This window comes from Achroia grisella, unplaced genomic scaffold, assembly GCF_030625045.1.
Source record: "Achroia grisella isolate CSIRO2021 unplaced genomic scaffold, CSIRO_AGI_Agris_v1 utg1080, whole genome shotgun sequence".
Lineage (NCBI taxonomy): Eukaryota > Metazoa > Arthropoda > Insecta > Lepidoptera > Pyralidae > Achroia > Achroia grisella.
Window position 1 is genome coordinate 85,693 of NW_026712570.1, and position 10,571 is coordinate 96,263.

Here is a 10,571-nt window from a genome sequence, read left to right on the forward strand (position 1 = left end):
ATTCCGATGGTCAGACACACTGTTTTTTTTTAAATTCACTTTAGAACTGGAAGCATCGTTGATGTCGAGTTGGTGTGGTGAAGCGACGGACATCGGTTGTGAGAACTGGTCTGCGTATTGCGAGGACTGTTGGTGAAGGTGCTGGGGCGCGGGCAGGCTGCTGGCCCAGCTCGCCCAGTGCAGCAGCAGCGCGCAGACAGTGAGGGCGTGGAGACGGGCCGCAACCATCGTCGCCAGCTGTCAGATGTGTAACTGGTTTTCCTGATATCTGTACTACATTTATATGTGGGTACGCCGTATTTCCCGCGTACAGCGCGTGCCAGATAAAGTGGTCACACAAATTTCCTTGTCGGATTTATTGTATCTCATTTTACAATTTCTAGATAAGTTTATAAACAGTAAACAGTAAACATTGATTGTAGTTCGCCTTGTGACAGTCCATTGAGTCTATGGAATGAGTAGCTTCCGAATTAACGCAATAACATTTTAAACTGTCTCATAACATGACAAGGTTGTCTATTTAATTGTATTTGTGTGTATGTTATGTGACATAATAGACTAACTTTTTTATAACTGAATATTAATGGGTATTACAAATATTAAGAATGTTAATAATAAAAAAAAATGGAACATATACACAGGCCAAAAGGATGTCGCCACAAAAGAAGCGGCAGATAATACTATGATATAAAAAAATTAAAAAAAAACTGTATAATGGTCTATAATTTAAGATACTCTTTCTGTGTACAAAGAGTATCTTAAATTATTATGTTCATAATATTAATAACAATAATAATAAAAAATTAATTAAAAAAACATTATCAATAATTTATCTTGAAAATGATAAGTAATCTATTTTCAATTTATCATTAAATTGATTTAGAACATTGATTGGATTACAATTTATCCATTATTCTATTCTGATTAATCCCAAATCGATATTATGTATTTTGAAACTTTATCTATACACCTATACATATAAATAAAAGTGGAGTGTCTGTTTGTAATATTGAAATAACCGTTTTTTACTACATGCATACGAATGTAAATACGGTACATACACCAAAAAACCAGTTTACAATTTTTGTCTGTCTGTCTGTCGGTCTGTTTGTTCCGGCTAATCTCTGAAATAGCTGGACCGATTTTAACGGGACTTTTTGGCAGGTAATTGTTGTAATAACAATAATGTAATAACTTAGGCTACTTTTATTTTGAAAAATTCTGTTATTTTAGAAAAATAAAGTTAAATTCCACGCGGACGAAGTCGCGGGAACGGCTAGTCTTCATAAACTTCATAACGAATTTAAAACTCTTTCAACCATGACCTGTATACGTGGACAGTAATACGGATATGACGTAGTACATAGTTATGCCCGTGGAGTCACTTATATGTTACAATGAAATTTCATTGGAATTGCTGTTTCTCTCCCTTCTAATGCATTTTTCCCTCTAACTGAATATATTGTGATTAGGGAGAAAGGGGATTGTTAGTAATAGGAACTGACAATACTATTGCTATCAATGTATTAACTCGGGTTGACCTCCACGCGTTTCCCTGGAAACCATTATAACAAACTCCTGATGAATTTATCACTATTGGCTAACTGACCTGACCTCATGTTCATCTTATCATCCTCCACTGATGCCTTGTATTCCATTGTGTGCCCTGGTATTCCTTAACCATAAAAAAATGTGATGATTCTTTTTGCAACCTGTATAATACTAGCTGTATTATATGTGTATTAGAATGATTCATGTTTACATGTAACTCTTACAAAGTAATGATTACGATCGATTGTTTATGCAATTAAATGACTGATGACTGATGACCATATGTAAACAATAAAATTTCCCGTTGTTGTGTTTTGATCAGTACGTGATCCTTGTAGATTTTATTGACAAATCCGAGGGTATGGCGTATGTACTCACGTGGTCACGTGAAGTCATCAGAATTCCCACCGGATACGGTACAGTCGCTATCAGGTACGAGTAGGTACCGACGATGATTTCTAATAAAAAAATAAGTTTCCTTATTATGATAATGATGTGGTTTCGTTATTGCTATACCAAATTAATAAGTACTGGTTACTCGCCCGCTGCATCGTTACTATGAGTTATATTTTTTAAATTGTATCTATGTAAAGGCGGTTACAGACTTAGCGATTACGTTTTAGGTCTATAATAATCTTAGGACAATTCACACAGCGCCATCTAGTCCCAAGTTAAGCTAGGAAAAGCTTATGTTATAGATACTAGATAACTGATACAAATATATATATATATTGGTAAATACATACATATTATACATAGAAAACACAGACCGATCCAAACAATCATACTCATAAATACAAATGTTTGAACCGTGCGAGGAATTGAACCTGCGACCATCGTAAGACAGTGTACTAAATCGCTAACCGAGGCCGTCAAAATCATAATTATTATTACATAGTATAAAACAAAGTCGCTGTCGCAATCTATCTCTATATATGCTTAAATCTTTAAAACTACGCAACGGATTTCGGAGCGGTTTTTTTATAGATAGAGTGATTCAAGAGGAAGGTTTATATATATAATACATGTACACCCCGGGCATAACCAGAGCGAGTAGCTAGTTATATATAATTTCTCTCTTCAAAAGTATTATATATAGATTTCAGTATATACGGTGTACTTAACTATTGATTACCGAAATTTATTTAAATTAAGTAAAATTGATTTGAAATTTATATTCTTCATCGGAGGATAGAGGGCGAGTGCAGATGGCACTCCAAACTAAGGAAGGACTTATGGAGTGGCTGAAGGCCAACTCCCTCCTGTGCATACAATATGGTGATTCTTTTTAAAGTCAGTAGGTGGTAGGTGGAACCGGGAGCGTCTGTTTGTAATATTGAAACAACAGTTTTTTACTACATGCATATGAATATAAATAAGGTACATACACCAAAATAACATTTTTTATAATTTTTGTCTATCTGTCGGTCTGTCACGTAGTTAGTTAAATATAAAATCGTTAGGTATGTGGCAGAACTAGTTTTGCTATTAGCTCAAATATCGTATACATCACATTAAAATAAAATACACGTAAAATATATTCACAGATGTAAAGCCCCTGTCCCCGCACAGACAGACACATTAGAGGGCACTAGTTGTGTATCGTTTCTGTAGTAAGTGTATACGTAATTTGGGCGCGCAGTGTATTGGGCAACATGTCGACACGGCATGCACTGGGAAAGCCCAGATAGCGGCGATTGAAAGAGCTGCCACTCGGGAACGTTACTAATGTACCAAGAATTTGAAGCAACACCCTGATTTATAATATTATATTCATTTACTAGTTGTACGCGCGAGTTTGTCCGCGTGGAATCTTTTGCGCAGCGTGGAAGATTTTTCTAAAATAAAAGTAGTCTAAGTTACGCCTTATTACATCAGCTACTAGCCAAAAAAAGTCCCGTCAAAATCGGTCCAGCCATTTCAGAGATTAGCCGGAACAAACAGACAGACAGACAAAAATTGTTATTTTGGTGTATGTACCGTATTTATATTCATATGCAAGTAGTAAAAAACGTTTATTTCAATATTACAAACAGACACTCCATTTTTATTTATATGTATAAATTTAAGCTTTTCATTCATTCATAGTTTTATAGTAGATAGATAGATAGGTATATTTCAAAGTAGTAGATTTATGCCTCAAGGCGCAGATTTTGAGGCGAACAGTCCTCGTCAGTTGAAACCGGTGGCAAGGTGCCTTATATTGAGTATTCGGAGAACAACATGTGTAATAAATATAACCAATTAATAAAGAAGACAATATCCTTAATAATATACTAACTACCCGCCCCGGCGTCGTACGAGTGTACATCTATTATACTTATATAAACCTTCCTCTTGAATCACTCTATCTATTACAAAAACCGCTTCAAAATCCGTTGCGTAGTTTAAAAGATTTAAGCATACATAGGGACAGACAGCGACAGCGACTTTGTTGTATACTATGCAATGATGATAAACTCGTTGCATTAGAATCTGGCATGCAAACAATTACAAAACAGAATTGTAAACAAAACATTATGTTGTTATTACAAAATTATTGAAGACAGCAATTAGCAGAGCGTGTACTTTTTGTAAATAAAGTATTGCCTACGATTTTGTTTTCGGACTACTCTAATGCTGTTGGCCGCTGCTGGCCTTTACAGCTTCACCGGACGATAGGGGGCGAGTGCAGATGGCACTCCAAAACCGCGGAAGGACTTATGGAGCGGCTGAAGGCCAACTCCCGCCTGACGGATACGACTGTAGTCTGAGGGCACCACTAGGGGTTCGAACCTCGGCTCAGGCCGTCGTAACACCGATCTCCGTTTGAATTGGACGGGGGTTTTGTTTACGTACATACAATTGATAAAAATCAACAAGTTTTTATGTCACATAACGTCCGTGTATTTTATAATATTATAGTAGGATATAATGAACTAAACGATTACCTACCTATATAATGAGAAACTTGCAAGGTGTTTGTTCAAGTATTTTCAATATAATGTTGGACATGGTGTATATCATTAACATTATGTATATTTATTAACTTTACAATTTAAAATAAAAAATTGACGGCGAAAGTGGTCTAGCGGTTTAGCAAAACATCTTACTTTCGATGGTCGCGGGTTCGATTAATTGCAAGTTGTACCTTGTGAGTACCTTGTTTGTACATTTGTGTTAATGACTATGATTGTTCTGGCCTGGGTGTCTTCTATGTAAATCATGTAAATAATTACAAAAAAAAAATTGTCTCATATCAATTATCTAGTACTATGTAATATTATATTATCTGAGCTAGTACTCATAATAAAGAGGAAAGGTATTGTTAGTAATGTGGGTCATTAGCTCTATTGCTATCAATGTGCCATATCAGGTTGACCTCCACGCGGTGCCCTCTATAAACGAACGTGATACATTTCTGATGAATTTACCACGATGGGCTAACAGACTCGACTTCATGATCATTCTATCATCCTCCACTGGTTCCCCGCCAGGGTAAACCGTTAGCGGGTGCACCATTCCATTATCATTAATAACAAGTACCCATAACACAAGCTCTCGTAGCTTGTGACTAGAATCTAGTAATAATAATAGACCCAGACAATTCTCACAGCATGTAAATTCTATGAATCTTATTATCTACTAGCTGTATACGCGACTTCGTCCGCGTGGAATTTAACTTTTTCTAAAACAAAACTAGCCTAAGTTACTTCTTACAACATCAGCTACCTGCCAATAAAAGTCCCGTCAAAATCGGTCCACCCATTTCAGAGATTAGACGGAACAAACAGACAGACAAATGTGATAAAAAATGTTATTTTGGTGTATGTACCGTATTTATATTCATATGCATGTAGTAAGAAACGGTTATTACAATATTACAAACAGACACTCCAATTTTATTTATATGTATAGATTGAGATCACAAAGGTACATGTAAAATGTGAAATTAATATTATGATTTAGCCCTGATTTGGTCGCTGGCGGCATTTATCTCACTACAAAGTCACGTGTGAGTTACGTACACATAAATATCAGTCCAATGGTACGGTCGCCCTCGTTAATACTACTCATTATATTATGAATGTGTGTATGTATGTGAGTGTGCTTCTATACGATGTATGGGAAAGCCCGTTGCGGCGAATATATGTAACCAGTCGTTAATCTAATGAATTAATTACCAACCTGTGCTCGACTGATCAGCAAATTGTGGATGACGTCAAATTCTTATTTTTTATACTTACTTGATAAGAAAAACCAGTGAATAATCATTTCGCTTGAATTAAATATTACGCTAGAATTTTGGCGCAGTCAGAGGTCTGTGGGGTCGGTAGTAGTTGTAAGTATAATATGAACAAAATAGACCCTCATCTAAAATTCTCATGTCACAGTTTTCGTTCCCATACTCCTTCGAAACGGCTTGACCGATTCTCATGAAATTTTGTGACCTACTCAGGTCTGAGAATCGGCCAACATCTATTTTTCATCCCCCTAAATGTTAGGGGTAGTCCACCCCTAATTTTTTAAACAACGTTTGCCGGGACAGCTAGTATTATATAGAATTATAGTTGTATGTGGTGAGTGACGGATGTCGTGAGAATATTTTATAGGTGAAATATGGATCGTGTCTGTCTGATCTGTAAGCGGCCAGCGGTCATGAACAGAGGTAATGACGTGCAATGATTATAATACAAATATATACAGTACATAGGTGTATGGACATGTAATGCGTAGGAATGAGGATAATATTTTAAGAAAGGTGTTACATATGAATGTGGATGGTTATAAGGGCAGAGGAAGACCGAAAAAGAGATGGATGGACTGTGTGAAAGATGATATGGTAAGAAAGGAAGTAAATAACGCGATGACTGCGAACAGAGATGAATGGAAGAGAAAAACATATTACGACGACCACAAATAAATGGGATAAGGAAGAAGCAGATATAAGTAACAGTTGATATGTAACGTGCAACTGATCGGAACGAGAACAAATTACATATATTTACTGCTTTATATTTGTAATCCACTGAATATCTCCATCAGGTTATGGGCCCAGTATAGGTCCAACTATAATTAGTGTTTAGTATTTTAGCAGATTTAATTTTGGATATGTTTCTGCTACTATTGTTCTGCTGTTTACTCTTCTGTATATAGTTTTATATTATGTATGTTATTTAAGTGTGATGTATGTTACTTAAATGTAATGGATTAAGGGACCGTATTAGGCACAAGAACCTCTGGTTCTTGTGCCTAATACGGACCGACATAGCCCGAAGAATTGCGACACTGAAGTGGCAATGGGCAGGGCACACAGCTCGTAGGACAGATGGCCGTTGGGGCAGTAAAGTCCACGAGTGGCGACCGCGGACCGGAAGACGCAGCGTGGGAAGGCCTCCAGCAAGGTGTACCGACGATCTGGTCAAGATCGCTGGAAGGCATTGGATGCGAGCAGCGCAGGACCGATCGTCGTGGAGATCTTTGGGGGAGGCCTATGTCCAGCAGTGGACGTCTTTTGGGCTGCGATGATGGTGATTATGATTAGGCACATTGATTTAAGATGAAAAAGTGTAATCCATCACATTTAAAATAAGTAATCTTGTTGCTAAGTAACAGTTGATATGTAACGTGCAACTGATCGGAACGAGAATAAATTATATTTACTGCTGTATATCTGTAATCAACTGAATATCTCCAAGTCCATCAAGTTTGTATATTTAAATTTTTTTTTACTGATGATAGAATAGAATAGAATAGAAAAACATTTATTGACAACCATTATTGATATGAACATACATTTACACATTTGACATAGGTACATTTCACATATTATACATATGTGAAATGTACCTATGTCAAATGTAAATTTATGCACACACACACAATCACACACACTCATGATAATGGTATGGTGCACCCGCAGAATGGAATTCTTAGTAATGTGTACTAATAACCCCATTGCTATGCTAGCGATGTACCATATCAGGTTGACCTCCAAGCGGTTCCCCCTGGAAACCATCGTGATAAATTTATGGTGAATTTGTTATGATGGGCCAAATGATTTGACCTCATGCCTCATCTTATTACCTCCACTGGTGCCCCGCCAGCGCAGGCGGCAGTGCACCATTCTATTATCGATACATCTATACATATAAATAAAATTGGAGTGTCTTTTTGTAATATTGAAATAATCGTTTTTTACTACATGCATCTAAATATAAATACGGTACATACCTACACCAAAATGACATTTTTTATAATTTTTCTCTGAAAGGGCTGGACCGATTTTGACTGGACTTTTTTTGGCAGGTAGCTGCTGTAATAGGGAGTAACTTAGCCTACTTTTATTTTAGAAAAATAAAGCTAAATTCCACGCGGACGAAGTCGTGGGTGCAGCTAGTCACACATAAAAAAAATTCACTAACGGGTACTCCATTAAGAATAGAGATAATTATTTTATTGTAGACGTTGTAAGACGAAACATTTTGCCTAATTTACACTCAGCCTGAGTGGGCAGGGAAGTGAGCAGCGCGAGCGTGTGTTTACATTCAGCCCTCTCGCTCAGTTGTCGCCCGGCAATATTTCCGGCAACGAGAGTGGCAGGCGAAGCGGCTGAATGTAAACGTAGCATAATCGTCAGTTCGGAATGATTTCGAGATGAGAAGAACGTCATAACATCTACCTGCATGCCAAATTTCCGCCCGATCCGTCCAGTGGTTTGGGCTGTGCGTTGATAGTGATCTATCAATGTCAGTCACCTTTGAGTTATATATACCTATTTAGATTCTATAAAGAAAATACATTCAAAATTGATAGAAAAATAAACATATAAAAATGTGCAAAGAGTTTGCAACAATACTAAAAAAAGGTCACTGAATTCTGGTGAGTTATAGACTTACTTTATCTGTGGTTAAACAAACGTTACGTCATTACAAGTACAGAGAGAACAACAGAGACATTACCTGCTATTACTTTATACTCTGTGCGCTGTAGCATGGTGCAGCAGTGCAACAGTTGCTTCATACGTGATACATAAAGATTAGCTTTTGCCTGCGACTTCGCTAGCGTTAATTTATGCCCTTAGGGGTAGAATTTATCAAAATCCTTTCTTAGGGGATGCCTACGTCATAGTAGCTTTATGCATGCAAAGTCTCAGCTCGATCGGTTTAAAACTGACAAAGTTTCATACAAACTTTCATCCCCCATTTTATATGCTTGGGGGTAGAATCAATCAAAATCCTTTCTTAGCGGAAGCCTACGTCATAACATCTACCTGCATGCTAAATTTTAGCCCGATCCATCTAGTGGTTTGGGCTGTGCGGTGGTAAATCACTATGTCAGTCACCTTTGAGTTATATATATTAGCTGTCCCGACAATTTTTTAAAAATTGGGGGGGGGGGGGGGAGGCAAATTTAGGTGGATGAAAAATAGATGTTGGCCGATTCTCAGACCTACTCAATACGCTCACAAAATTTCATGAGAATCGGTCAAGCCGTTTCAGAGGAGTATGGAAACGAAAACACACGAGTGACGTGAGAATTTTATATATAAGATATAGATAAAGATTGCCAATGTGATATTCAATTAAAATGTAAAAAAAACGAGCTTGACTTTGTTGAATTGTATTGTAACTTTGTATATTCCAGTAGAAGAGATCAATAAAAATAATTTCGCGGTAAAATGTCTGGGATCCAGTTGGGGTCCTGCATCCTGTGTTTCACTCGCGCTATATCCTCGTCATTGCCACCACTGCCATCGCTTCCGAAGGTATTCCTCCTGGGTCGATCCTCAGGGACTTTGAGCGCGGCAGGTCCGGGAACTGGCGGAATGACGTCAACGTCAGAGGTCTGCTTCAGAACAGGTAATGGTGGGTACACCAACTGCGCATAGATGTCTCCTTCTACTTGACAGTGGACAGTACACACCGCACACACAGTCCAGAACAGAATGAAGATCACGGCTGACATGTTCTCGCAGTAAACCGGTCGTCTCAAATGCTTGGATACACAACTAGTGGCTCCTTTTAAATGAGGAGGAAAACTGGAATCAGGGTTATCAACCGTATATAAGGATCCTCGTATTGGTATGACTTTTTTGTTCGTTAAACGATGGGACCTCAGACTTATAATTTTGGACAACATACAAAAAATGAGTGGAATTTTCCACTGCACCTAAAATTTTGTTGCATCAATTAGAATTCCATATTCAAGTAAAGTGCATGTATTTAATTTAATAAACATTATAAAATAATTATAAATATATAATTATTTTTATAATTGATTAAATACTACGTATGCACGCGACTTCGTCTGCGTAAAATGACAATACTTCCATATAACCTTTCATCTCCCCTTTGAACCCTTTACAACCCTTTTTTCGCAAGAAGTTTTAAAAAGTAGCCTATGCTAGGGCATCTGTGTCTATCTGTGTAACAAACTTCATTTAAATCGGTTCATTTGTTTTTGTGAAAGCGAGACAGATAGCCAGACAGACAGAGTTCTCATTTATAATATTAGTAACACTCCAATTAAAAGAGGCGGAGAATAGAAAAATGTATGGATTTCGAGAACTATTCTAATACTGTTGGCTGTACTTGGCCTTTATATCATGACCGGACGAAAGACAAGAACTAAGAAGATGTCAAATAGAAATAATATTTAATCAAATAAACTTACTATAAGCACTTTTGAATAGTCATATTTTGATTCTACCACTCATTCGGAGCGCAGATTCATCACAAGAAGAATGAGCAAGAAACTTGTGTGTTGCTACTTTGAATGAATGTTGTTTTAAATTAATATACATTAACGACGCCGATAAATTTGTATACAAAATTCTTAATATACTATTTTATTTACCAGGCTAAATTGGTTACCTGATGAAAAAAGTAGACTCCTCCAATTGTCACACTTATGGTGGTTTTGATGATGTTCAACGTTTGTGTGATCATTATTACATAGTATAAAACAAAGCCGCTGTCGCTGCTTGTCCGTCCCTATGTATGCTTAAATCTTTAAAACTATGCAACGGATTTTGAAGC